This window comes from Colletes latitarsis, chromosome 8 (assembly GCF_051014445.1).
Source record: "Colletes latitarsis isolate SP2378_abdomen chromosome 8, iyColLati1, whole genome shotgun sequence".
Taxonomy (NCBI): domain Eukaryota; kingdom Metazoa; phylum Arthropoda; class Insecta; order Hymenoptera; family Colletidae; genus Colletes; species Colletes latitarsis.
In genome coordinates, this window is record NC_135141.1 from 24,420,487 (window position 1) to 24,447,856 (window position 27,370).

The 27,370-nt window shown below is 43.0% G+C and overlaps 1 protein-coding gene and 2 non-coding genes across 3 annotated transcripts in view; 2 read left to right on the plus strand and 1 right to left on the minus strand.

The window, feature by feature from the left end:
- LOC143344805 (uncharacterized) overlaps nt 1–27,370 on the minus strand; it is a 133,013-nt gene that overhangs the window by 47,596 nt on the left and 58,047 nt on the right. The gene's annotated exons all lie outside the window — the stretch shown is intronic.
- Nucleotides 26,887–26,959, plus strand: Trnav-aac (transfer RNA valine (anticodon AAC)). The gene has a single exon. It is a non-coding gene; the product is annotated as a tRNA-Val (tRNA).
- Trnav-aac (transfer RNA valine (anticodon AAC)) lies at nt 27,258–27,330 on the plus strand. Its single transcript has one exon. It is a non-coding gene; the product is annotated as a tRNA-Val (tRNA).

Genomic DNA, 27,370 nt, shown 5'->3' on the forward strand with positions numbered 1-27,370 from the left:
GATAAAGTTGAATGGTTAAAAACATCACAGTATTCTGTGTGAAATAATTCAGAACGACGTATTATTCTAGAATGAACATTAAATTTAAACATTTCAACGATATTCGGACACGAGATCAGACCATTAAATATAAATATGAAATTATCCCCGGATCGGACGCAGGCGGAATGTTGTTTCGAAATGTGGTTATCGGGAAGCGTTTTCTCACAGGGTATACGACCGTCGAATACCCTCTTCGGAGACCCAAATATCTCCAGCACGGATTCGTCGGTCCGTAGTGCACTTTACCACATTCTTATTGTCCACCTTCCGTAACCGCTGGCCTACTGCAGCCCTTTCTTCCTACTTCACCGATCGCAACAGTGGTTTCCCCGTTGCAACCCTTCCATTTGGGTCGACCGTTGCCAAGTAGCGGTTAACGGTACTGATCGACGTTGGTTTTCCAGCGCGCAGCTTACTCACGCCCCGTGATTTCGGACATTGCTGGACACTTGTTCCTAAATCCTGATATTATGTTACCGTGGGCCACTCTCTGACCGTTTTAAATTTTAGAAAAACACACGATTCCTTTCCTCGAACCGTTTCTGTCCAACCAAAACGGTCCCCGGAAGTCCACGAGCAACAAATTTATTTTTTCCTCCAAGCAGGCTTTCCGATAACAAAGATACCCGTTATGTTTCCGCGTACGGTGAACCATATGCATAGCAGGCGATCGGGAAAGCTGCGAAAAAAACAAAAACAGAACCGACACGTATTTATTTTTCGCGAAAGATACGAAAACACCAAAACGCGATGGACTGCTCTCGCGCGCAGTTAAATTAACTTCAAAAACCGATCGATCTTCCGTCGACGGAACAATTTGTTCGCCGTGTCGCGACACGAGAACGGTTTTAAATCGGGTCGTTGGCAATCAAGGCGGGGCACCGTTTGTTGCTCGACATCGTCGAGAATGTAATGTTTCATCGTCGAGCCGAAGCGCGTTAGAATTTCGTTGGCCGCGAGTTCGCGTATCCCCAAAACGCTGACGGTTAAAATAAAAATGATTTCTCGAAGGGTTGGAAGGCCCGGTGTGTTTTTAAATTAGGCGGTTCGCGGGGCCACTTTGTACCTGGACGCTCGCCGGCGGCCGAAATCCGTTCGTAACGGTGTTCTCGTGAATTTTAAAAGGCACTCTTGGCTGCCAGGAGGCTCCCGACAGAAGCGAGAGCAACCTTAAGCTTCCTCCTCGCCTCCCCCCCCCTGACTGCTTCCTCTTTGACCCCGTCGTCTCTTTTCTTCGGGGGCTTTTTTCTTTCGAGCGCCGGCCTGTATCGAGTGGGTTCGTTCGCGCGCAACCGTGTCATGCATAATTTACGAAGTTATCGAGAGCGTCGTCGAGCGGAGCATCTTGGAGCGCTCTCTTGGCCGAGTGCTGAGCCAAGTTTTCCAGCCCGGCCCACCGGAGTCCCGCCTAGTCGATATCACTATCGAGTTCCCGATGCGTTCTTTCCCTATCCAAAAATATTCCAGCCCGACGGACTCGATACGTTTTTTTCCCCAACAAATTCCCCCGTTTTTTCATTCGGTAATAGCTGCCGACTACGCTCTCGCCTTTCCGCATTTTCGTCATCCGTTCTCTCAAACTCCATTCCGATAAACGCCTTTTCATCTGTTTTACATTTGTATGCAAAACCCATTTCTTAACCCTTAAGTGGTTAATCTCGACCGAGTCATTTTACTTAATGTTGATCTTTGAAATCAACTTCGAAGTGTTTCAAAAATAATGAACTTATAGAAGACGTACATTAAATAATTATTAGTTCAATCATTTTCCATCGCGGAATACAGCAGCCACTATCGAGTTTTCATTTTGCTCAAAAATTAGTCTCAACAGCGGGGTAATATCCACGCGAGACTAGGATAATTTTCCCGGGGAAGATACCTCCGTGAAGTTCGATTAAACGTGCGTTTATTTTCCGCGAAGATGATATTTCGAACGAGCAAAAAGTTGCGTCGAAACGGCACCCGTAAAAATGGCGGAAACAACGCGATGAAGCGCCGCGATAATTATTAAAAAAGTGATCATCGCGGTCTCGATGGCACGCGATCCCCGCGTTCGAACGATTCACGCGATTCCCAGGTAACGAGTTACGTCCTCGCGTGAACTCTAACGAGCAAGTAATATCACCCGCGTTTTAATCAGACACTCTGCTCGTTAATTTGTTTGGGGAACACAACGCCGCGCTGGTCTAGGTTTTAAGTTATTTTCTAACGCTGCAACGTAACGGGAGCCGTAGAAATTGCGAACGAATTATAATTAAATTTTCCAAGCATCTCGGTGGGGCAATTAGAAAATATTGCATTCCCTTTCTCCCATTAAACTCGGTTGATTATTGCACCAGGGGATGATCGAAATTTTCAATCCGATGAATTAGGAAACGGGGCGTAAAAAGGAGAGATTTCAGGGGGAAATTAGAGGAGCAAAGTAGACCGTCGATCCGATTTACTGGACTTTTTGCTATCTCTGCGCGCAGGCACGGCGATAATTTCGATTCATCGATTCGAGCAACGTTTGTTTTAAGGGTTTATCGATCAATTTCCCGCCAGCCGGTAGAGTTGATTGACGGGAACGTGTTCCGAGGGAAAATGACGTCGGCCTTTCGCCGGATCGTGTAGCCGCCGGTTTACGTTCCGGCCATAAATCTTCCACATTGAAGCGAAAGGAGAAGGAACGGGCGCGCACGGCCGGCGAAAGGTCATCGCTTAAGATTATTGCGGTTTTAACGGTCAGCCATCAAACCGCGGACGAATCGGCGAACTCTGTTTCGCAGTTACCTCGCGAACCGCCATTCGCGCGCTAAAATCCCCGGGAAATTGGACCACAAAGGTATCGTTCGATTCCCCGCAGTTTCTTAACGCGTTCGCTAAAACTAACATTTCAAATCATCGAATTTAGATAATCGTGACCTACGACGCTTAAAATTTCTCTTAGCTATTATTTTCGAATCTTACTCGAATTTGTTTTTTTTAACGTTTCGATTTGAGAATTTATTTTAGTTCTAGTTCTTTGTACAGGGTGTTCGGCCATCCCTGGGAAAAATTTTAATGGGAGATTCTAGAGGTCAAAATAAAACGAAAATCAAGAATATTAATTTGTTGATGGAGGCTTCGTTAAAAAGTTATTAACGTCTAAAATTCCGCGCGTACTGAATTTTTTTCTAGAAAGTGGGTAGGATTTCGGGGGTATGTGTATTCACCAAAAATGGTTGTAATTAACCCCCGCAACCGAAAATAATTTTTCCAGAACGATTTGAAATTTTTTTTTTCCGTCAAAAAATATAGGCACCTACCCCTGTCGATTTTTCCTAAAAATTACTTTTTCATTTTTAGTAATTTTGTTTGACGCCCTACAGAAAAGTTGTCTAATACTTTTTTGTAGGTACCCATAAGCTCTACTACAAAAAAAGGTTTCATTGAAATATATTCACTATTGTAGGAGTTATGACTGTTTGAAAATTGGACCATTTTTATAGGGCTTTCCTCATTTTCCAGGGTCGAGGACCAACTTTTCGAATATTTTCACGATTTGTACATATTCTCCATCAAAATACGCGTAGTTTGCTTTTTTAAACATTAAAATCGTCCAATCCGTTCAGAAGTTATGACGTTTTAAAGATTCGCATGAAAATTCGAGCAGACATTTCTGGCCAGAAATTATATTTTCGGTAAGGAATTTTTTTCTCGAAAATGGTTAGAATTTCGGAGGAATATGTATTCACCAAAAATGATTGTAATTGACCCCCGCAACCGAAAATATTTTTTTTAGAACGATTTTAAATTTTTTAATTTCACTGGAAAATTTGGGCACCTACCCCCCGTCGATTTTTCTTAAAAATTCATTTTTCATTTTTAATAATTTTGTTTGGTGCCCTACAGAAAAGTTGTCTAATACTTTTTTGTAGGTATCCATGAGCACTACTTCAGAAAAAAATTTCATTGAAATATATTCGCTATAGTAGGAGTTATAGCTGTTTGAAAATTGGACCATTTTTATGGGGTTTTTCTCATTTTGCGGGGTCGAGGACCAACTTTTTGAATATTTTCACGATTTGTACATATTCTCCATCAAAATACGCGTAGTTTGCTTTTTTAAACATTAAAATCGTCCAATCCGTTCAGAAGTTATGACGTTTTAAAGATACGGATGAAATTTCAGTGAAACATATCAACGCTATGGTCAGACATGAAATTTTCGGTAATGAATTTTTTTCTCGAAAGTGGTTAGGAATTCGGTGGTATGTCTGTTGACCAAAAATGATTACAATTGACCTCTGCAACCGAAAATAATTTTTTCAAAACGGTTTGAAATTTTTTAATTTTGTCGAAAAATTTTAGACCTCGAATTTTTTTCTCGAAAGTGGGTAGGATTTCGAGGGTATGTCTAATGACCAAAAATGGTTGTAATTGACCCCCGCAACCGAAAATAATTTTTTCAGAATGATTTGAAATTTTCGAATTTAATTGTTAATAACTTTTTAACGAAGCCTCCATCAAGAAATTGATACACTTGATTTTCGTCTTATTTTGGCCTCTAGAATCTCCTATTAAAATTTTTCCCAGGGGTGGCCGAACACCCTGTATGTGGATCACGTGGCTGTCAAAGCGTCGAGTCGAATAGTAAACGTCAGATACTTATTATTTACTTAAATTATCCATGGAGAGCAATATCGAGGGAGAATCGGGGAGAGCTCGCGAAACCTCTGCGACCGCAAAGATTCGACCGATCGGAAGCGATTGTGAGGGTAGGGTTAACGGAGAATGGCCGGATCTCGATTAACGGAGCGTTCGATTTAAGCAGCCGGGCCTCCCGGGTTACGATTAGCTCGCGCCGTCCAAGTTTTACGACAGTTCCCGGGCAGAAAACTTCTCTAATTTCCGTTCGACGCGGCCCGAACGCAAGCCCAAAGTAAGAAACGGCCATTAAGGGCGTTAAGTGCTTTGTAACAGGATTAAAATATACGTTCCTGCGACCGGGTGACCATCGTCCGATAGCACCGCGCCGAGGAAAGCGGAAAACGGGCCTGGCGAGCTTTCCCGGCTGCCCGGAACGCTCAGATGAGCTCTCGAAGGTAGGCGCTAAGTGCTTTCCAACTCGATTAAAATTTGTGGTATTTCCACGATCGTTCTCCTTCGATACCATTGCTTCGCAGTTCAATTTTCGAACTGTAACGATTCGTTAAATTCTAAATTTAGTCCAAACGCGTAAACTTCCATTTCGCTCGTCGATAGAATTTTTAACGGAAGGTTTTATTCTCTGTAAAATTCCAGCATCGGATTTTTGATCGTACCGAAAGCCGAGGTGTCGTTTTCCACGGAACATCGAGGCTCGAAAATTGCTGCACGCAATCGGCACGAAAGTAAAAACGGCTCGATCGTATAGATTCGGGCGGATCACACTTTCAACATGGACGGGGATGGTCGACGTACATTTTGAGGATTAATTTCGCTCGACAAAATTCCTTTGTCCGTGGCGCACAATGCGCCGTTTCCCGCGGTATTCTTATATTCGCGCAAGCTGGCGGCAATTAGGATACAGGCCAGGTGCGTTCGCCATTAGCGGGGATTGCAATCTCATGCACACCGTGACTACGCAACTTTTCTCGTTATGGCCTCGTTCTGGCGCGTTATCGCCGATGTTCGGGGACTTTGCCGCGGCGAAAGTACACACGATTACTACGTACAACGATATCTTTCGATATTAGGAAAATACGCCGCGAGTGTAATCGAAATACTCCGTGTGCGTTCGGTCTGAAATCGTTTCGCGTTTATTCGACCGTATCAAGAAGGAAATTCTGTCGGCGACGAGTCCAGAGCAAACAACGCAGATGGAAGCGAAAACTGGTCAAAATTGATGGGCCATCGATCGGCCCGAGTGGATGGGAGAGCAAAGTTTCGTCCACACGTTGCGCACAAACACGGATCGTTCCGTTAATCGCGACGGCTGATCGTCGTGTAAAAATCAGAAATCATAAAATGTGGCGTGAACCTTGTAAATACAGTGGCGTTCGGATAAGTGACAGACGATCGTGCTCGCGACCTATCATGTATCCGGGGAAGCATGTTTCCGAGAGTTTCCCCCGATTCTGTTCTCATAAAAATTTTGTAAACATTTTTTTAAATAATACCACGAACCAATTACGACGAAAATTCTTCTAATTTCCCTGAAATTCCTGTCGCGGAAAGCAGAGTACTGTTGACACGATCGTGAAATTCCCCTACGTGGCTCTCGAGCGTACCATTACGTTTAACACGATCTTAGCGGGGGGTGGATAAGAATATCCCGCGAGAAATCGGATAATAATTAGTCGTTGCTTGCCGGCGGGATCGTCGATTAAGGTCGGGAGGCGTCGTTTCTTCCAATTACGAAGGAACGATCAAGAACCGCTGCGATACTCTGCTCTCCTTCCAGCTACGAGAAAGGAGTTCCCTAATCGGCGGGAGCATTAACGCTTAGACAAAAGGGAAGTCGGGTGTTGGAACGAGGGCTAGACCGAAGGGCGAAGATTCCGTAAGATCCAGGAAGTTTCTCCTTCATCCTCGCGGAACAACCTCCTTCGATCTAGCGTTTCGATCCTTTGACTCCACAGACTCCTACCCTCGACGAGACCTTATACGCCACGCATTAACCGATTCCCTGCCATAGTCTCCGTTAGAGAATCAAGCATAGTTAAACCCTTCCTTTGTGTCGTCGAGATTATGGCTTTCAAACGTACTGTTATTTTAAAAAACGGTTAATAGAGTTCGAGCAAGAAATTCACCGAAGGAACGGCAATATTTCACCCCGATGAGAACGAAATATTAAGAGTATTTTTCTTATTCCGCGATATCCTTTTTTCTTCCGGAGGTCTGCGGGATATTGATTAAACGATGGAGAACGAAGAATGAACAAGTATGGGCAACCTGTACGATAGATCGAAGGCGAATTCGTCCGTGTTCCGAACCATGTCGGTACATCAAAGAGAATTCGTGCGTCTGAACAGCGATTTCCATTTATTCTTTATATCGCGGAGTGCTTTCAACGTATTTTTACGGAAAGGACCTTATTCGAAATCGTCCGAGTCCCTCTTATTCCGAACGAGTTTGTCTCGATCGTCGTACGTTTGTGGATCCATCTGTTCGTTACTAATTCACCTTGCCAATTCTCTTCCGAGCAGGCGAGCTCGGAGTCGCAGAATCGAATTAGAACAAAGCACGGTACGGAACGTGATGCATAGCATTCGATATCCGGTCGAAAAATGCAAAGAAATATACAGAAAGAATAATAATCTGACAATTGTTAAAATTCTCGTTTTTCCTTTGTATGCAAACGTATCGTTGCTTATCAACGAACGCACGACACAAACGAGTCTTCTCGAACGCGAAATGCGTCGACGTGACAGGAAGAAAACGAGTAACAAGTATAATACGTTACTCCTGTCGTGTAAACAAGAAACGAAGTCGCTTTATCGGCGGCGGCTCGCACGAAAAGCTCGTTCGTATCCAGACACGCGATTCGTCGATACGTTAACGCATACGAGCGATTCGTCGCGTCGCATTCCACCAGGAAAGGGTACTTGTTCTTGTCGGGCAACGCAAACTCGCGATACGTCATTCCCCTTGCGGGTTAATTCATATTTGTTTCTGTGGTACACAATAACGTGGCTTTTTACAATCGTGAACGTAGAATTTTTAGAGAAACAATTAATTTCATCCATTAAAACAGTGGAGAGCACTGGGGCTGCTCTACTTCACAACAAAATTTCAATTAGATACGTTCACTGTTGTAGGAGTTACAACAGTTTCAAAATTCGACCATTTCTATGCAGGTTTTCCCATTTTACGGAGTTAAGGAACAACTTTTCGCATATTATTGGAATTTCTACATGTTCCTGACCAAAATACGCATTGTTTGCTTTTTTAAACATTAAAATCGTCCAATCCGTTCAGAAGTTATGATGTTTTAAACATACGCGTGAAATTTCAGTGAAACATATGAACGCTATGGTCAGACATTATATTTTCGGTAATGAATTTTTTTCTCGAAACTGAGTAGGATTTCGGGGGTATGTCTGTTGACCAAAAATGCTTGCAATTGAGCCCTGCAACTAAAAATAATTTTTCCAAGACGATTCGAAAGTCTTTTTTTTCACCCAAAACTTTCAGCAGTTACTCGAATTTTTTTCTTGAAAGTGGGTAGGATTTCGGGGGTATGTGTATTTACCAAAAATGTTTGTAATTGACCCCTGCAACTGAAAATAATTTTTTCAGAACGATTTGAAACTTTTCATTTTCGCCGAAAAATTTAGGCACCTACCTGTCGATTTTTCTTAAAAATTACTTTTTCATTGTTAGTAATTTTATTTGACTCCCTACAGAAAAATTGTCTAATACATTTTTGTAGGTACCCATGAGCTCTACTACAGAAAAAAGTTTCATTGAAATATATTCACAATTGTAGGAGTTATGGCTGTTTGAAAATTGGACCATTTTTATGGGGTTTTTCTCATTTTGCGAGGTCAGGGACCAACTTTTCGAATATTTTTGCGATTTGTACATATTTTCCATCAAAATACGCGTAGTTTGTTTTTTTAAACATTAAAATCGTCCAATCCGTTCAGAAGTTATGACGCTTTAAAGATTCGCATGAAAATTCGAGCAGACATTTCTGGCCAGAAATGATATTTTTGGTAAGGAATTTTTTTCTCGAAAATGGTTAGGATTTCGGGGGTATATGTAATTACCAAAAATGATTGTAATTGACCCCCGCAACTAAAAATAATTTTTTCAGAACGATTTGAAACTTTTCATTTTCGCCGAAAAATTTAGGCACCTACCTGTCGATTTTTCTTAAAAATTACTTTTTCATTGTTAGTAATTTTATTTGACGCCCTACAGAAAAATTGTTTAATACATTTTTGTAGGTACCCATGAGCTCTACTTCAGAAAAAAGTTTCATTGAAATATATTCACAATTGTAGGAGTTATGGCTGTTTGAAAATTGGACCATTTCTATGGGGTTTTTCTCATTTTGCGGGGTCAAGGACCAACTTTTCGAATATTTTTGCGATTCGTACATATTCTCCATCAAAATACGCGTAGTTTGTTTTTTTAAACATTAAAATCGTCCAATCCGTTCAAAAGTTATGACGTTTTAAAGATTCGCATGAAAATTCGAGCAGACATTTCTGGCCAGAAATTATATTTTCGGTAAGGAATTTTTTTCTCGAAATTGAGTAGGATTTCGGAGGTATGTCTATTGACCAAAACTGATTTTAATGGACCCCTGCAACTAAAAATAATTTTTTTAGAACGATTTGAAATGTTTTAATTTCACCGAAAAATTTGTCCACCTTCTATTGTAGTTATTCGATTAAACAACTTTCGTTGCTTTTTAGAGCGTAGAAACGTTGAGGAGCGTCTGTGAGGCTAACCGTGGCGGGTAAACAATCCTTTCTTCGATCATCCGACTACATAACGGAATACGAATTTCCTGATTTGCATAATGCCACTCGCGACGGTCTGGTTTCGACAAACTTGCGCGTATAATTTCGCGGCGTCTTCGTCATCCGCGAGACAGAGCCCCGGGAACCCCTATCTGCGTTTGAACAAGACGCACCGCTCGTTAATCCCCGTATAATTACCGGTAAGCCTTCGACCGAGAGAAACTGTGACGGTTCATCGAACCGACCGGCTCTTATTTAACTCCCTCCCCGCGACACGACGGGAACTTCCTCGAGGAATATTCCGCGCATTACGGGGACGGTTTCCGTCGAGTCAGATTCCGCCCCGTCCTTCGATTTCGCCACGCGAAACTTGCCCGAAAAGTTCCGTCCCGTCGTTCCGTTTCTCGTGCCTTTAGCCGCGTATCTGCTTCCGGGCCGCGAAACGAGAGACACCCCCTTCGAAACCGTGTAAGCCGATGGCCGCGAGCTCCGATTTAGCATAGATTTAAATTGTAAAACATCGGAATGCCTGGACCGGAGGATACCGGCCGCCGCGACATTTATAATCGACAGAGGTTCGCGAAAAGTCGACGGACTCGAAACGCACGAGCAAAAAGACAGCGTTGCAATTAAAGTTTTCGAAATCACGGAGCTGGAGTTTACGAATCGATGGAAAACGATTATGGGAAACTGCTTAAAAAGCCTCAACTCTAAGTTATAAAATATCTAGAAAATTATCGACACGAATTTCATCGTTAATAAGTTTATGGAAAGTAGACTGCGTCGATAATCGGTACGGCGTAAAATGATCTAAGATGGGATTATAATTGTAATCCATTCTGTCCATTGTACGAGCTGTCTTAAGGGCTGCGATGCGCAAAAATTTATGCTGCACTCCGAATAATGAATACCATTTGGTCTGGTGCGAAGACTACACCATATTCTAAGTACAGACGCGCTAGAGGGCTGTACAGAGTTAGGTAAATTCGGTATAAAAATGTTTCATAAAGCCTGAAGGCTTCAAACGTACGCAACACAGGCCCATAATAAAGGGAGAGGCAATAAAAGATGTACTTTACCAAAATAACGTATAAAATTTGAAAAATTTCAGTCTTTATTAAAATCTCTCGGTGAATGGCTACGAACGAGAGAAATTCTCGAAATCACGTAGAATTGTTTAGAATCAAGATATTTGACTATCTTAAACTCGAGGATAACCGTTCGCTGCGGAATCTCGCGTCTTTGGTGGAAACACGAATAACAGAAAAATTGAACGAATTGAACCGGAGAAAAGAATTGCAGTCAAACGATATCGGACGTGAATGTTTTCTTTAAGAAACTTGAATTTTTGGACCTCCGAGGAGGAAATCCGAAACATTTTCCATTCTCAAAGTCGGGGATGGAAAATCAGAAAAATTTCAGACTCTCATCGAGCGTGGGATACGTGGAAACGCTTTGAAATCTGAAAAAAGACTTTGCTCGCAGGGTCGGTGAGTTCTGCGGAATTGGCTTTATTGCTTAATTCGTTTCGTTTCCGTTTGTAAATAGGAATATCTCCGTTCACGGGAATGAAACCGATGAAAGCGATCTTCCATCGAATGTGCCCGATTCTCTAAAACAAATATGGAGAACAGAGTTACGTAATAGTTATTTTTAGACCATTAGACTTGTTTTTGTTAAAACGCTCACGGTAACAGAATGTTTATTATCGATTAGTGGCGCGACCGGAAACGAGCCGCCATCGCTCTGTTCGTTTAAATTGAATACAATTAATTATGCACCGTCGCATGTTTTGTCTCCCGCGTCTGTGATTTTCGACGATAATGATTCATCATGATAGCCAATCGTTTTTTCGTCGAAGAATTTCGTACGATTTCCAAGCTTTTTTGAAAACGTTTTTGAACGTCTGGGATCTCCTGGCCGCCGCGTCGTATCTCCGTTTTTCTTTTTCTTTTTCGGTGCTCGTGCGAAATCGCGCAAGCCGGTGAATAAACGCCGCTTCCGCGGATACTCGTAAGGAGGGATATATATCAGGTTGTGTCAAATAGCTGCGATATTAAGGGGAACGGGGATGGAAGCGCAAAGAGGATTACGCGTATTGTGCATGGTGTCAGAGATAAATGACAACGAATGCTCGGAGCGTGTCGGGGATTATAATGGGTCTGCGTCTGGCGTCCATATAGACGAGTTGTTTGCTCGCGCGCACACACAGTTATTTAAAAAAAAAAAAAAAGAAAAAAAGAAAAAAGAGAAAAGTATGGACGCACGCACCGACGAGACTGTAAAACGATGGGTCGTTGTAATGGCGATGCGAACAACAATAGGCCGAGGGACTTTCGAGGACGCAAGCCGGATATTTACCGGGTCGACGAAGCGATCTAGGAAACCTTTCATCGCGACAGAGGCCAGCCGGAAAATGGACGAAGAAAAGAAAGACGCCACGAAGAGAGCCACGGGCTAACCAGAACAACTTGACCGCCGGTCCTCGTTCGTGGGGTGGTCGGACCAAGACACACCCTTGATTCTAATATAGTGACCTGAGGTTGAGAAGGGTCAAATGACCTGCCACCCATCGAATCGTGACTCGACTCGACTCGAGTATCCAACTCGATGGACGCTCGTGGTCCTTCGTTAGCGCTCCTATCGTCGGGACTCGTCCTCGATAATCACCCAACAATTTCCCAACAGTTAGCAACGGTCAAACTTGTCCTCGAATCGGTACCAGAAAATACTTCCACCCCCTCTGCGATCAGTGTGAATTATAACGTCCCTCTGATACCTTTTCAACCTCTTGACGCTCACACTTTTTAAATCTGTCGGTGTTTTAGATCTGTTTCTAGAGTAAACAATGTTTGTCAATTACTGAGTGTAAAACGAGAAGCGATTTTTGACAATTTTTTTACAGCATAAGGGTTTGATGAAACTTTTCGCCACTTTCCACGTATATTCCTTAACATTTCAAGATATTTTTTTATCGACTTTGGATGAAATAGTAAATGTTATTGCAATTTTGGGCGATGGTTGAGGAATCGGGGGACCTAAACGACGCGCGATTTGGGGTTTCGCGCATTCCCGGGCGCCGGGACGACTTAAAATTAGGGGAATCGAGGAAACGCGACGGCGTGGCCGCGGGAAGACGAGGCGAAACGGGTTAATTAAAATCTGTTTGGAAATTCCGACGATAAATTCGCGCTTTCCAGGCCGCGTTGCCCGAAAGAGGACTCCGGATATAAATTTCGATTCAAGGGACGCTGCTTGGCCGCCTTTAATAACGGCCGAGTCGTGGCTGCAACTTTCGTAATTACTCTACCGCCGGACTGCCGCTTCTTCGGCCTTCTTACGCAAAGAACTACGGTCGCTCTCGGTGAAAATCGTACAGGTCGCCCGGGAACCACAATAACCTCCACATTACTCAGATTTTTTCCACATTTATCGCCCTCCAAAACGCACCCATTCTTTTTCTCCTCTGCATTAATTTCCTTTGAATATTGTAATATATTCCTTGAATTTTTCACAAAACAACCCTCTTGTTTTAGCATCGCGCATACGAAATTTAAATGAAATTAAATACGTTTCTTTTCGAGGCTACATCGTAATATGGCATACAGCCAGAAGCAAAACTATCGCTACGGTTAATGCTTTAATTAGAAGTTAAATACAGTGTTTCATTTTTGAGATACTATGCATTTAAGGGTTAAAGTCTCGATATCGTGTAACAAATGAATGACACTCGAGTTATTCGCACGTTACACGGAATAATCTGTATCTTTATAAACAAGGGCAGAAGTCGGGCAAAGAGCGGGTAGCAGCGATGAAAAAAGATTAAACGAAGTATTTCCGATTTTTCTTTGGCCGAAAGGGTCTCGTACCCCCCTCCCGGTAATGAGGTACGCTATTTCCGGAGACGGAGAGAAAACCACGAATGAGGTAATGTACATTTGTTTCCGGACGTCGAGTCTCGCGAGGGTGGGTCCCGGTAACGGATCGGTCGTCGGTTCTCGAAACTGCGATTCGTCTTTCGCCCACCCTCTTCGCCACCCCCCGCCTTTCGGCGAAATCAATCCATCCGGACGCTAGGGAAGAAAAGGGAGGCGAAAGAACTCCCGTTCGTCGCGTCGGACGAAAGACAGGCGTATTCATTTATTTACCGTAGTTCCGGGTCCGGTGAGACCACCGAGCAAAAGCGAATCCAGCGCGCCAGAAGAGCTCGAAAAGGTTTTGCTTCCTCCCTCTGTGTCGCGCTGCCCTGTTTTTTGCCGTCGAGAAGAAAGCAGTTGCGCTCGGTCGCACAGGGACCGGAGCGTGCTCGTTGCGCGTTGACCTAAGATCCTTTTCCTCGCAGGACACGGATACCGACTCTTCCTTTGTCGGGGTAAATCATGCTACCCGGCCACGACGATACGTTTCTTCCGTACCGTTCGCGTCGAAGGAATCTTCCTCGACAGTATCGAGATTATGACCATAAATTTCTTGCTCGAGCTATTTCTTTTTCGAGTCATCGACGAGTAGAAAGTTTTGTGGGTGGATCGATCGAATAATCACACTTGGGATTTAGTTTATTTTCCTTGCTACGTCGATCCATCGTTCGATCAGGGGTGGAGGACCGTCCTTCAAGCACAATTAAAGCGCGCGAACGTCCGGTGTCGGTAATTTTCCAGAGCCAAGGCGTGTATCTAATTCCGTTGAGCTCCTACGACTCTCGAGGCACCTCGAGCTACACCTCCTTCAGACGAATCGACGTAACTCGACTTGTAAACATCTTCTATCCCCTGGCTGCAACACGCCAACGGGGTAAGACTCGGAATTAACAGCCTCCCTTCGGCTTCCGAGTCATCAAACAGGTTGGAGCCTCCCGACTACCAGCTATATTTGACGGCAAGGAATTTGCTCTCGGATTACTCTTACCGACAGGGTCTATGGATCAACCCCCGAGGGGGACTCTAACCCTTAGCCGAGGTCTACAGGGTAGAAAGAAATGGCTCCTCGTGGTTAATACAGGCGAATTCCACACCCTTAGAAACTTACTTTCCATCAGATCCCTAGCAGAATTTGATTTATTCTTATTGTAGGATTTGCGGGGAAATAACTTTTCAATTTTTAATAATAGATATATATTTCAAAACTCTTTCTATTCACAACTCTCTCAATCGACTCTCAAAATTCTCGACTGTAACGACTTTTCGATTCACAAACTCTCTCTAACTTTGCCAAAACGTCTCTCGTTTCTCTCTCGTGTCTCTCACTTTGTTTGCTTGACGAAACTCTAACTTTTGCCCATGCTGGCCTTGACTAAAACGCGGTCTGTGTCAAACACCATTCAACCAATCGTTCATTCTCATTTGTTCACAAGCACACTACCCCCGTGAAATTCTACTACAACCAATTTAAGAATAGTTAGAATTTCTGTTCTTCTCTATCATATTTTAATAGAATACCGATACGTTGCCATGGTATCGGATTTGCAGTGGTTCCGTGAAAGGGTCCCAGCGGGAAGCCATTATGGTTCCGTTCGAATGGCTGTCACCATAGACCGGAAGCCGGTGTAGTGGCGTACAGTGGCGGCAAGTTAAAGCTTATTGGGGAGCGGGTCAGAAAATTGTGAACCTTTCGGGAGACGGAGGGTCGTCGCGTGATCGAGGAGTCACCCTTGGCGTAATAACATCATTATCGCGGTAGTTTTATTCGTGGTGGGTTATATCCGTGCCGGTTGCCAGTATCGTTCCGTTCGACGGAGCCGAACGCGCATGCATAATGCGTCTGCTCGGCCGGCAGGCTCGGGCGTCATGCGAAATTGCAATGAACGGTGGAACGCGCGTCGCATTACCGCGAGAGATCGACGCGAAAGCGGAAATGCCTTTATTGACGCGCCGGCAGGCAGCCACTCGAGGAAAATGATTGTTCGACGGCGGGACAATGATAATTCCGCTCGACCACGGTGACTGGCAGCGAATAAAACGAGAGAGCCTGACAGAATCGCTCGCAGCCTGCCTGCGCTCGCCTGACCGCCATTATGCCAGTGCCGATTGAGTGGAAATTAATGGCAACGACGATAATTGGCCCGATAAACGTACCGGGACCACAATAAAATCCTCGTTACGACCACGTCGACGACAATTCTCGCCGTTGAAAGGAACACACCGCCGTTTTACAATGAAATTTTATGCGCCGTCGATTACAGGAGAAAGCTCCTTTTTTTCTTTTTTTTTTAAGACGAATATGGATAGAAAATTAAGGAGTCCCCGGGTGAAATTGACTTTCCGTACGGATCGTCGATCCGTGACGTCGCTGTTTTACGCCCTTTCGAAACCACCCCAGGAGTCGAGGATTCAGCGTCGAGCCTTTGTCGGGGCGGCGTCTTTGATCGCGATAACGAACCGAGCCTTTTATTGAAACGGTCTGCTCATCTCTGGCTACCCTCTCGTCCGACCGGTGACCGTAAATAAAATATAAATTTCCTCGTTACAACCGTAGTAATTGCGAACGGCCGTGGGCGACGGGGCGACCGTTCGACAAAGGGACGGTACACGCCTTTCGTTGCACCGCAGTAATTTCGCGCTGCTCGCGACACCGTTTCCCCATCCAAGTCACGTAACGGACCGCCATTATTAACGGGGCCCGTTCGCGAACGCGCGTAATAACGCCGAGGGGATCGATCGCCCATCGCGAATTTGTTATTTTATTAATGCGTATTTATTCCGGACCAACGAGAATGTCAATTATCTTTTCGAGTACCAGTCGTGACTCGCATTATTATTCAAATGTTCGAAAAGTTTACAACGAACGTCCACGACCGATAAATACTACTGCCCTCCGCAATTCGTACTTATTATTGTTTAGGTTAATCTTCCTTTCAGAATACTACGTCGTTCTGAATTATTTCATCATCGTACATTTTATAGCTTCTATAACTCGTGTAATTGTTTGTTCATTTACGCGAATACTGTGTTGTTCTTAACTTCAAATATGCTCAATTGTATATTTAACATGTTTCTCGAATTAATGTACAGACATCGAGTTTCGATAAATCGTCGAATAAGGGTAGTTTGAGCTAGTGGACGTATCGCGTGCGAATTTCCAGCAAAGTGCAAACGAAGAAACGTCGTCCATTAATATTCAACGGCCCGCGATGGAGATCTGCGTGTGGTAAACGAGCAAAAATGTGTAGAACGAGGCAGTTGCTTCGTAAAGGGGTAAGGTAATTTGGCGACTAAATAACGATGAAAGTGGGCGACCATTACGACGGGGGTAACAACGCGAGGGAAATCGTCGCGATCGATCGTTCGTCGAATTTTTCCAAACGGACCCGGTCGTCTTTTCCCTCAGCGATGGCGCGCGGCAGCCAACCACCGAAGAACTTTTCCCACGAGCTTTCAGAGCACGCGTTGAGATCGATAAGTGCCAACCGATGTAGATGCATCTGACGTATGCATCCAAGTGCAACGCGAGACGTTTCCCGCGCCATTCCCGGACTACCTTCCTGCCGCGTTTCTCGACCCTTTTCTCCCGATCGCCTCCCATCTCACCACCACCCAGCCACTCCACGACACCTTTCGAACGCCCATAAAGCTCCACAGTCGATTATTTCGAGTTCTCGTCGTTTGTTCTCCGGGATGCCCGATGAAAGCAATCGCTGATCGACATCTCGTTTCATTAATAGACTCCAATCGCTTTCAATCAGAGTTCCTTTATAGAATTCACCCCGGATATTCAATTTTCCTATAGTACTATACGAGATCTACATTATTTTGCAACGAAGATACGATTCGTAAATTGCGTTCGTAAAGATTTTTCCTCTCCGTTTACGATGGACTATTTTGAACTATGTTTTTCTATAATATTATTTTGCCTAGATGCACCTAGATGGTTCGTGGTAGCAGTGAATGCAGATACAACTTAAATAGAGAGGGTTCTCAATGTTTACAAGTTTCGGATGCGAAAACATAGAAATTTCAATGATTTCGAGCACTTGTAAAGCATACAATGTTTAAGTACGTACAATTATAAGTTTGTAGGAGTCGATGACAATAAATTTCGAGAGTGTTCGTCCAGGCAAACGAAATATTTTGCCCGACTCTGGATGCTCGCGAGATTAATAACGCGGTGGATTTATCATCCGCGATCCAACTTTTACGAGAGCGGTGACATCGAAGGCGTGAAACGCGGCCCGTGACGCGCGCACACACATCGCTTCACACGAAGTTGATTATGTAATGTATTCGCCTAATCTGCGCGTGACTTATCACCCGCAAACGCTGCATCACTCATTCCCGTAAGCACTGCGTCGTTCCAGTCTTCGCGTCCTCCGCGAAACTTTCGAAAATTTCTACTCTAAATTACTCCCGCATTCGCTCCACTATCGAGGTATCAAACTTCAAAATAACGTCCACTTACAAATTGATAGCAAACGAGGTATATACAAGATAAAATATCGCCTTTCTGGTTTCATTAAAATCTATCCGGAGCATTTAATTTAGCGGGATTGCAGCCATTACAATTATTTTCAGACAGCGTGGGCGGCGCGGGTCGTGTACGTATAGATCTATTTCCGTCCGCCAGTGACCCGATTCTGTTCTGGCTGCCTTTTTTTTTCCACTCCGTCGGCGTCAGAATATCAAATGCCGCCCTGAAAACCGCCCTTCGCCGTCGACCGGAATTTCTCCTTGACCTTTGACCCTCGGCTATCGGGGAAACCGAAACTCGAAGTTTATTTTACAACGATTCGACGGTCGCCCAACTTGCGCTCCTGATAATCAATTTTGTACAATTTATAAGTTCACTGTTCTACTATATTCACGATGAATTCCTTTCGAGTCTTCTGGCCGAAGAATCGTGCTACAGAAAGTAAGTAGAAACATCGAGCGATGGTCAGACGCGACAGTCAAGTAGGACTCGATCACGCTTACATCGCGTGGCCCAATTTTCCAAAGAATTAGAAAATTCTTGGTTTTCTTATCAAAAAAGAAAACAATTGTGTTTAAGGAAGAGAAGCCATCGTTGAGCGTGGGCGTCGCGGTTCTCGGTTGTTCCTCGGCGTCGCAACAACGAATTCATTAGCGAAAGTGGCGCGTAACCGATTAATTAATTAAGCAAAGCCGTTCACATTGACCCGCGTGCACGCCCCGTCCCCGTAACCGTTGCGTTAATCAATATTTTAATGCAGCCACCAGACGAAACGGTCGCCGCAAATATGCGTCCGTTTTAACGCATGGTCGGCCGCGGAGAATTATGTCGTAACCGAAGCCGATTTGCTCCAGAAACTTCTCGCTGATTGCCGCCCTCCTTGTTTCGCCGTTCGTTCCGCTTCCCCTCTGCTTTTAGAAACTCTACATAATGATAATGGTCCCGTAAAACGATAAAACGACGACGATCGCGGCCGCGCGCTCGCCTCCAGACATCGTTGCCGTTTGAATTATTCCTCGAACAGAGATCGCGGCGAATTTGCAAGCTCGGGGATCACGAGCAATTAGTCGGATTTATTTTTATTCCCAACGCACGTTCCGCGTAATATTTATTTATTTCCATACTTATCGTTTCTCCGACCTCGAAATCCCTAAAAAAGTTCAACTATCGTCCTTCTGCTGAATTCTCAAGTACTCTCACCAAGAATGAAGAACGCGAAGGTCGTTTCTTCGGTTGGAAATGTACGAGGATTAAATAAATAAGCAAACTAGTAACCGTCAAGAACCGGTAGAAGGAGTTCGCCGCGATGTTTGATCGTTAAATCAATCGGTCTTCGGGCGGCTCGATCTCTCGTCGCTATTCAGTGGCTCATCCTCGAGAGAGGGAGTAACTTCCAGAAGGAAGCCGGAATCGAAAAAGATCGTTTCAGTTGGAGGATCGTTCGCCCCACGACGAAAGAGTTGGGGGAAGCGAAACAGCGGGCCCTCTGAAACGAACTCGATAAAAGAATCGACTCGAAATCGTCCCACGGACGAAGAGTAATCGATGCGGAGGTTCGGGGAAACTTCGAACAGACGATATTCGCCCCCGCTCGAAAACGAGGAATCGAGTTCGAAAGCGGCGCGCACACACCGGCAAACGGAAACGCCTTTGACGTCGAAAAGTTATAGAATGTAAATGCGGTATCGTGGAAGCACGAGCTTTACGGGGAGCCTTAATTGGCAGCAGAAACTGCGATACAATAACGGAACAGAGGGGAACGGGTAACGTTGATATTTCGTCGAACGCGATCGAACGATCGATCTGAGATCTTTCTTCCCCGTCGAATTGTACCAAAGAACTCCATTTGACGGGCTCAGAATCGTCGCAAAGTACGTCTAGATTTCGAAAATTTAATCGTCGATTCAACCAAAGCGTTTGTTCAAGTTCAAATTTGATCTTGCGTGCTTATTATGGTCATAATTCCTTATAATGACTGCCCTAAGCTTACTCGATTAAATAAAATTGATATTCGTACGTTTCTATCGCCTACATTCGTAGCTAACGTAATTCTGTAATTGTCTATGCGATGAACGGGGGCGTATAGAAGTTGTTTCCGTATAACGCGCGGCTAGAACAACGTTTAAAGCGGATAATACATTTTCAATCTGGCCTCCGTAATTTTTCAAAGTTTCTCATCTCGGCAGTGTTAGCTTGCCCCGGAAGGACGAAATAATCTTTATATAATAAGCTTTGCGTCGAGCGATTACCGTTCGCCCGACTTTCCTTTCCAATTATCCTCGAGGCGCCGGTGGAAGGTCTCGGAAGCGAGAAAAACGCGTTCCTCGAGCAACGAATCCGCGACGTTTAGTTTAGCCGAACCGGAAACGCTTTGGGAATCTATTTATCGCGCCCAGCGCCGGAAACCGGGATTCCCGAACAGCTGTGCATCTCGTGTGCCTGGGGTCGACCGAGTGCCATTGAAATAATTAGTCGTCTCTGGTTGATTTTCAAGAATCTCACGCTGCAACGCGTTAAAACCCTCGCAATCCCCGGTATTCCAATCGCGTTCGTCTTCGTTCGTTTGCATATCGTTGGACATTATGCAAAATACATTGAAATCCTGTCCCTTTATTTTTATTGTTGAAACAGAGGCTATCGTTAAGTTAACTCTTGGAATCATTTCATGTTGGTGAAAGAATACGAACGTCTCTTATCCATTAAACATAGTTTGTCATGTAAATCACGTTCATAATGCCGTATACGTACTTTTAGACATTCTTTGCGGACAGTTTGCAGACAATTTGCATACGTTGTCCGTGGATATTGTACGCGAGCTGTCCGTAGACTGTCGCGTTCCCACGTTTGAACTGACGTTTCGGTGCCTCTGGTCGTGTCCAGGGACGGTCAAAACTCTTCGAGATTAAAATTGGACGAGCCAAAACCTGGTCTCGAAACGATGAACAGCGGTAGGATAATTTTAAATTACCGTCGTTGACGATGATAGAGATCGACAAACAATATGTCGGTTTAAAATACTATAATCTATATCGAGCGGTCATAAAGTGAGCGCGGAAAAATTTGTTATATCGCGTATATGACGCAATTATATGTCCAATTGCACTCCTGGCACTCGATGACGCCAACCATGCATAAAATTTTACTCCGCGGTCCGTTTGTAATTGAAAATGCGATTCCGCCTATCGGACAGCTGTCCGTAGAGCCCGAAATAAATATTTTCGGAAAAATCCCGCGTCACGAGTCCGGTGCTTAAAAGTTTAAAAATACAAAAAGGGACGGACACATCGTTGCTACGCGTTTTTATGGAAACTCGACATCGGTGTTTATCTCGGGAGCTCCTTTGTCGCACTCGACATTTTTTCAAGTCCAAACCAATAGATAATGAGTGATAAACACGATCGTTTAGATGGAAAGTCTCGTTTCGATTTGGAAATTGTTTCGAGAGATATCATACACTTGAAAATTACAAAATACAATGATAATGTGAATAAAACAGATATTCAATCGAATCTGTTTAACACTTTGACTGCCACGTCACCCACATATGGGTGACAGGATTTACCATTATGATACTAGAAAAATTAATTCTCAAGTTAAGATGTCGAGGGAATTAAGTTCGAATAGAATTTGTAAATTTTAACAAGGTTACAAAAATAACTACTGAAACAAATTTTAAGTTATGTAGCTTACAATGGTCTAAAATCAACATTTTACTTTCGCAGAAAATTATACGGTTTTGATCTGGCAGTGAACGTGTTAAATTGCCCTATTTTTTAGTCAATATATATTTCAAATAGAACGCTTGAAAGCGTTGGATAAGAAAATTGAGATATAATTCGTAGCACAAAGAGATAAGCTTGCAGCTTCTCGAATCATCTTCCCGGAGATTAATTTATGAAAAGGTCAGAAGGTACGTGGCGAAAATCGGTTTGGCGCGGTAACTCCTGGGCAGATCCGACGTAGATCGATCTGCTCGTTGGCGGATGTTCGTAAAACTTGGCGAAACGGCACGATCGTCCGCGAGAGATGGTTTACAACGGCGTTGTTCGAAGAGGAAGTTTGCAGGTTCGCCGAGTCGCGAAGCAGCCGCCGGGTCCGATCGAATCGGTCGACAGCCAATCCGCGGGGCCCGAGCCGACGCGATAAGATGAAAGTTTAGATTAAACCGTGAATATTTAACGGCAATGAAGAGAACTCGGGGGCGAACGACGGGGCTAAGGGCTCGCCGAAGGAAACGAGGACGGATTATGCTGGTTTGTTTTACGGATTAACAGAGCCCGCGTTTCCATGTACTCTGCCTATGGGGCTGCTCCCGACAGACCCGGGAGGATTTGTTTCCGGAAAAAAGCGCGAGCCATCCAGCGCTGATGAGATTTAAAAGACGTACGGCCCACGCAAATTAGGCGTGCAAGGTGTCGCGACGCGGAAACGCGACACGAGCCGCTTCTACGTTTTCCGTACGCCTGGGAATAATAAAATAATTTTTAGAACACTGAACAAAAACATAGAGTATAGGAATTATTTGTGTTAAATCTCTCGTGGATGGGTGTCGAGGCACGAATGAATTATTTAGAAGCTTTTTAAAACAATAATAACGTGTTTATTAACTCTCACGACTCTCTCACAACTCACAAATACCTACGAAAACACCTCGATTCCTTTATCCCTAATACTCTTCTTTCACACCTCGGCCAATCTTTCCAGAACACGCTCTATAATGGATTCGAAACATTTCTCAGCCATACCAAGAAGTAAATACGTTAAGAATAGTATTATATTTTGAAAAGTAGAGGTGTTCGTTGTTCCTTGTCTAAAGATCGCGATGCATAGGAAATTGTTCCACAGTCGTTGGCTATGCTGGACCCGAGGGTTGGTCCAGAAGTCCTACGCTTCCCTTATCGAGAGTTATCCAAACTTTGTAAGGAAAAACCGTGCTGTTTCCGTGGTCGAAACGTCCGCCAAAATTACGTATTACCCGGCGCGTGCGTGTCACGATGGTCACGTAGGTGGCTGCATTATTGCGCAGTCGTGTGTGTTATTGCGCTTTGTTATCAGATACGGGGGGAACGTCGCTCGTGACATTTCAATTTCATGCGACATAAAATACCCCCTGCGACCGCATTTACTGCTTACGCTCCCGACAGATCGGCTCGCGCGCGTTTTACCCTTATCATTCCTTTCGCCGGAAGGATATCGCGAACTCTGACGGAAAGTCTTATTGCCGGGACCTGCTTACGATTTTTATTCGCACCGCGAACCGAGAACCGACCTAACGTCGCGTCGTTGCGATACCAGCCCCCCCGCGATAAAAAATATACGAGACGAGTCAACTCCCACGCTCTAAAACTGTTACAAATATCGCACGATATCGAGAAATTTTAATGGGGGATTCTGAAGGCCAAAATAAGAGGAAAATCAAGAATACTAATTTGTTGATGGAGGCTTCGTTAAAAAGTTATTAACAATTAAATTCAAAAATTTCAAATAGTTTTGGAAAAATTATTTTCGATTGCGAGGGTCAATTACAATCATTTTTGGTCATTATATATACCCCCGAAATCCTACCCACTTTCCAGAAAAAAACTCGAGTAAGTGCTGAAAGTTTTGGGTGAAAAAAAAGACTTTCGAATCGTCTTGGAAAAAATATTTTTAGTTGCAGGGGTCAATTGCAAGCATTTTTGGTCAACAGACATACCCCCGAAATCCTACTCAGTTTCGAGAAAAAAATTCATTACCGAAAATTTCATGTCTGACCATAGCGTTGATATGTTTCACTGAAATTTCATGCGTATCTTTAAAACATCATAACTTCTGAACGGATTGGACGATTTTAATGCTTAAAAAAGCAAATTACGCGTATTTTGATGGAGAATATGTACAAATCGTGAAAATATTCAAAAAGTTGGTCCTCGACCCCGCAAAATGAGAAAAACCCCATAAAAATGGTCCAATTTTCAAACAACTATAACTCCTACTATAGCGAATATATTTCAATGAAATTTTTTTCTGAAGTAGTGCTCATGGGTACCTACAAAAAAGTATTAGACAACTTTTCTGTAGGGCGTCAAACAAAATTACTAAAAATGAAAAAGGAATTTTTAACAAAAATCGACAGGGCGTAGGTGCCCAAATTTTCCAGTGAAATTAAAAAATTTCAAATCGTTCTAAAAAAAATATTTTCGGTTGCGGGGGTCAATTACAATCATTTTTGGTGAATACATATACCCCTGAAATCCTAACCATTTTCGAGAAAAAAAATTCCTTACCGAAAATATAATTCCTGGCCAGAAATGTCTGCTCGAATTTTCATGCGAATCTTTAAAACGTTATAACTTCTGAACGGATTGGACGATTTTAATGTTTAAAAAAGCAAACTACGCGTATTTTGCTGGAGAATATGTACAAATCGCAAAAATATTCAAAAAGTTGATCCTTGACCCCGCAAAATGAGAAAAACCCCATAAAAATGGTCCAATTTTCAAACAGCCATAATTCCTACAATTGTGAATATATTTCAATGAAACTTTTTTTTGAAGTAGAGCTCATGGGTACGTACAAAAAAGTATTAGACAACTTTTCTGTAGGGCGTGAAACAAAATTACTAAAAATCAAAAACGAATTTTTAAGAAAAATCGACAGGGGGTAGGTGCCTAAATTTTTCAGCGAGAATGAAAAGTTTCAAATCGTTCTGGAAAAATTATTTCCGGTTGCAGGAGTCGATTACAATAATTTTTGGTCATTACACATACCCCCGAAATCCTACCCATTTTCGAGAAAAAAATTCGAAAAGATGTGAAATTTTTCGACAAAATTAAAAAATTTCAAATCGTTTTGGAAAAATTATTTTCGGTTGCGGGGGTCAATTACAATAATTTTTGGTGAATAGACATACCCCCGAACTCTTGCGCATTTTCGAGTAAAAAATTCAGTACAGTCGGAACTTTAAACGTTAATAATTGTTTAACGAAACCTTCATCAACAAATTGGTATTCTTGATTTTCATCTTATTTTGGTCTCTAGAATCTCCCATTAAAATTTTTCCCAGGGCTGGCCGAACACCCTGTATACTAGTGGGCTATTTCTATCCTTTGCCTTGTAATTCTTTCCATATTATTTGAAATTATGTAACTAATTAACGATCAACAATCAGCTCGTACAAACTTTATTAAAAAGAAGAATAATCAATGGAAAATGACGAGTCCTTTGAAGGAATTATTTAACTTTTATTATACGCGTCTTTATCGTTCCGGAATCCCTTTTTATTCTGTTCTTTTCTTTTGGTATATTTCTTTTTTCGAACCTTCCGGTATTCAGACATCCAACTCGCACGTTTGCGTTTTCGATGACATTCTTTGCACTGATTAAAGTCAACGTAATTTTATTTACACAACGTGAAGTGACATGAATGTTTACGACATACTTATGAATAGTCAGATTACATTTTGTGTATCGAAATAATCTCGTCGAATGAATAGACTCGACCCAATGAAAGAATGGAGCGTTTCGTGCCCGATGTAAACTGTTCTTGAGATTTTGCGGGGCTTCGAAACATTCCAAAAACGAGGCGTATTTGTAAACACGGTTCATCGCGGTCGGAAGTTATCGCTGCGTAAACTAATATTAGTTTCGCCGTGGAGGGAAACGCGGCGCGTAACGATAAAATTTAGTAACAGCGAGTGTATGATCCTCATCTATGATGCATGCGAATAAAATTCCGCGAGAGCGAAACGTTTGTGCGCGGGAAAGTATCCAAACCGAAATCAACCATCGGGCGTCGTATATTTCGAAAGTCTGGTAAAAGGTCTGGAGGGAAACTGGCAACTTCAACATGGGGACGTAAAACGGTGGAAAGTTGCAAGAAACGCGAGGAATACTATTTCATCCTTATCGCCTTTCGTCCATCAGAAAATGCTTTGGAGGGGACTCTCGAAAATCGTGTGCAATTTTGCTCGGTGGTTTCTCCGCGGAGTAAATTGAAACAGCCGCGTTTTCGCCGAATGGCTTAATCGTCGATGAGACTGTGTTTACGACTTTTAGGAACGAGTTAATTTCAGAAATATGCATTATCGATCGACTGGAAGTCCAGGATCGCGGTTGGCACGCGACATTGTATGATTATACGAGCCTAGATAGCGATCTACCAACGAACAAGTATACTTAACTAATTTAAAAGACGATTAAATTCCTTTGGCGTACGTATCTCGAAGAAAGTATTTATTACGTTATTACGTTGAATTTATTTTATATCGATAGGAGCACGATGTTAGAAATATGATAGAATTCCCAACACGTGTAACTAACAATTTTAATATTGCTTATTAAATCGTTCCACAGAAGCGATTTCTGCAAATGTTTTCACGCGTTCGGTTCGGGATTAAAAATTCTCTTTTCGAGAATTTAAAACGGCTGCGTGTATATTGCTCGACGTTAATGATTACTTTATCGTCTTGTAAACAGAGGCACAACGATTCGTACTCTTACGAACGAAAAATAAACTAAACCCAATTAGCAAAAGGTAGCGCTCAAGAGTTTGTATAAACGCTGGAAAATGTGAATTCTCTGTAAACAAACGAGCATTTAAAACAGCATTCGCATAAGCATGGCGCACAAAAGCTGAAACTTCCACAGTCACGGGTGACCTATATATATTTCCAGCCATTGTATTACTTTAATTTCTATCTATTGTGCAGTTTATATTATATTTCAAGCTTAAGCATTTACTTTGAAACTGCAGACCGTGGAAAAGATCTCGAGTCGTCGGACTATTTTAATATATCGACAAATTGAAATCTGCGTTGCTCTGGGAATATTTAATAATTAACTTTCTTTTAAAAATTGCATCGAACGCACGCTGGAGAGAACAGCGAATTATTTCTAAAGAATATTCGATCGAACCTATCGATTTATGGAATATTTTAGATTTTTATGAAAAATTTCTACGGCGTGAGTGCATGGAAAATCGTGTTAGAGAATCAAGAATAAAATATACAAAGCGACCAGTGACAAGCAATCTGAATGTCATCTGGTTTCCGTAGTGTAGTGGTTATCACATCCGCCTAACACGCAGAAGGTCCCCGGTTCGATCCCGGGCGGAAACATATTTTTTCCCCTCGACAAATTGCATCGTCACCGATACGACTTCCATACATAGTTTATTCTTTATATTTTCTCTTTTAATTAATCGGTGGCGTCGATAAAAATTCATTCAAAAACGGAGCAACGAAGATAGAACCGTCCGTCGTAATAGCAAAGAGGGGATTTTCTTCGATAGTTTAGCGTCGACGACATCGAAGTACGCGTCGACGATTCTCGTACGTTAATTGCTGATATTACAGTTTACGTAAACACAGATAATAGTTCGCTAAATTCGAATTCGAGGATAGTATCAGTCGAATGGTTTCCGTGGTGTAGTGGTTATCACATCCGCCTAACACGCGGAAGGTCCCCGGTTCGATCCCGGGCGGAAACATTCGTTTTTTTTTTTTTAATAATATTTTATCACCTCGTAG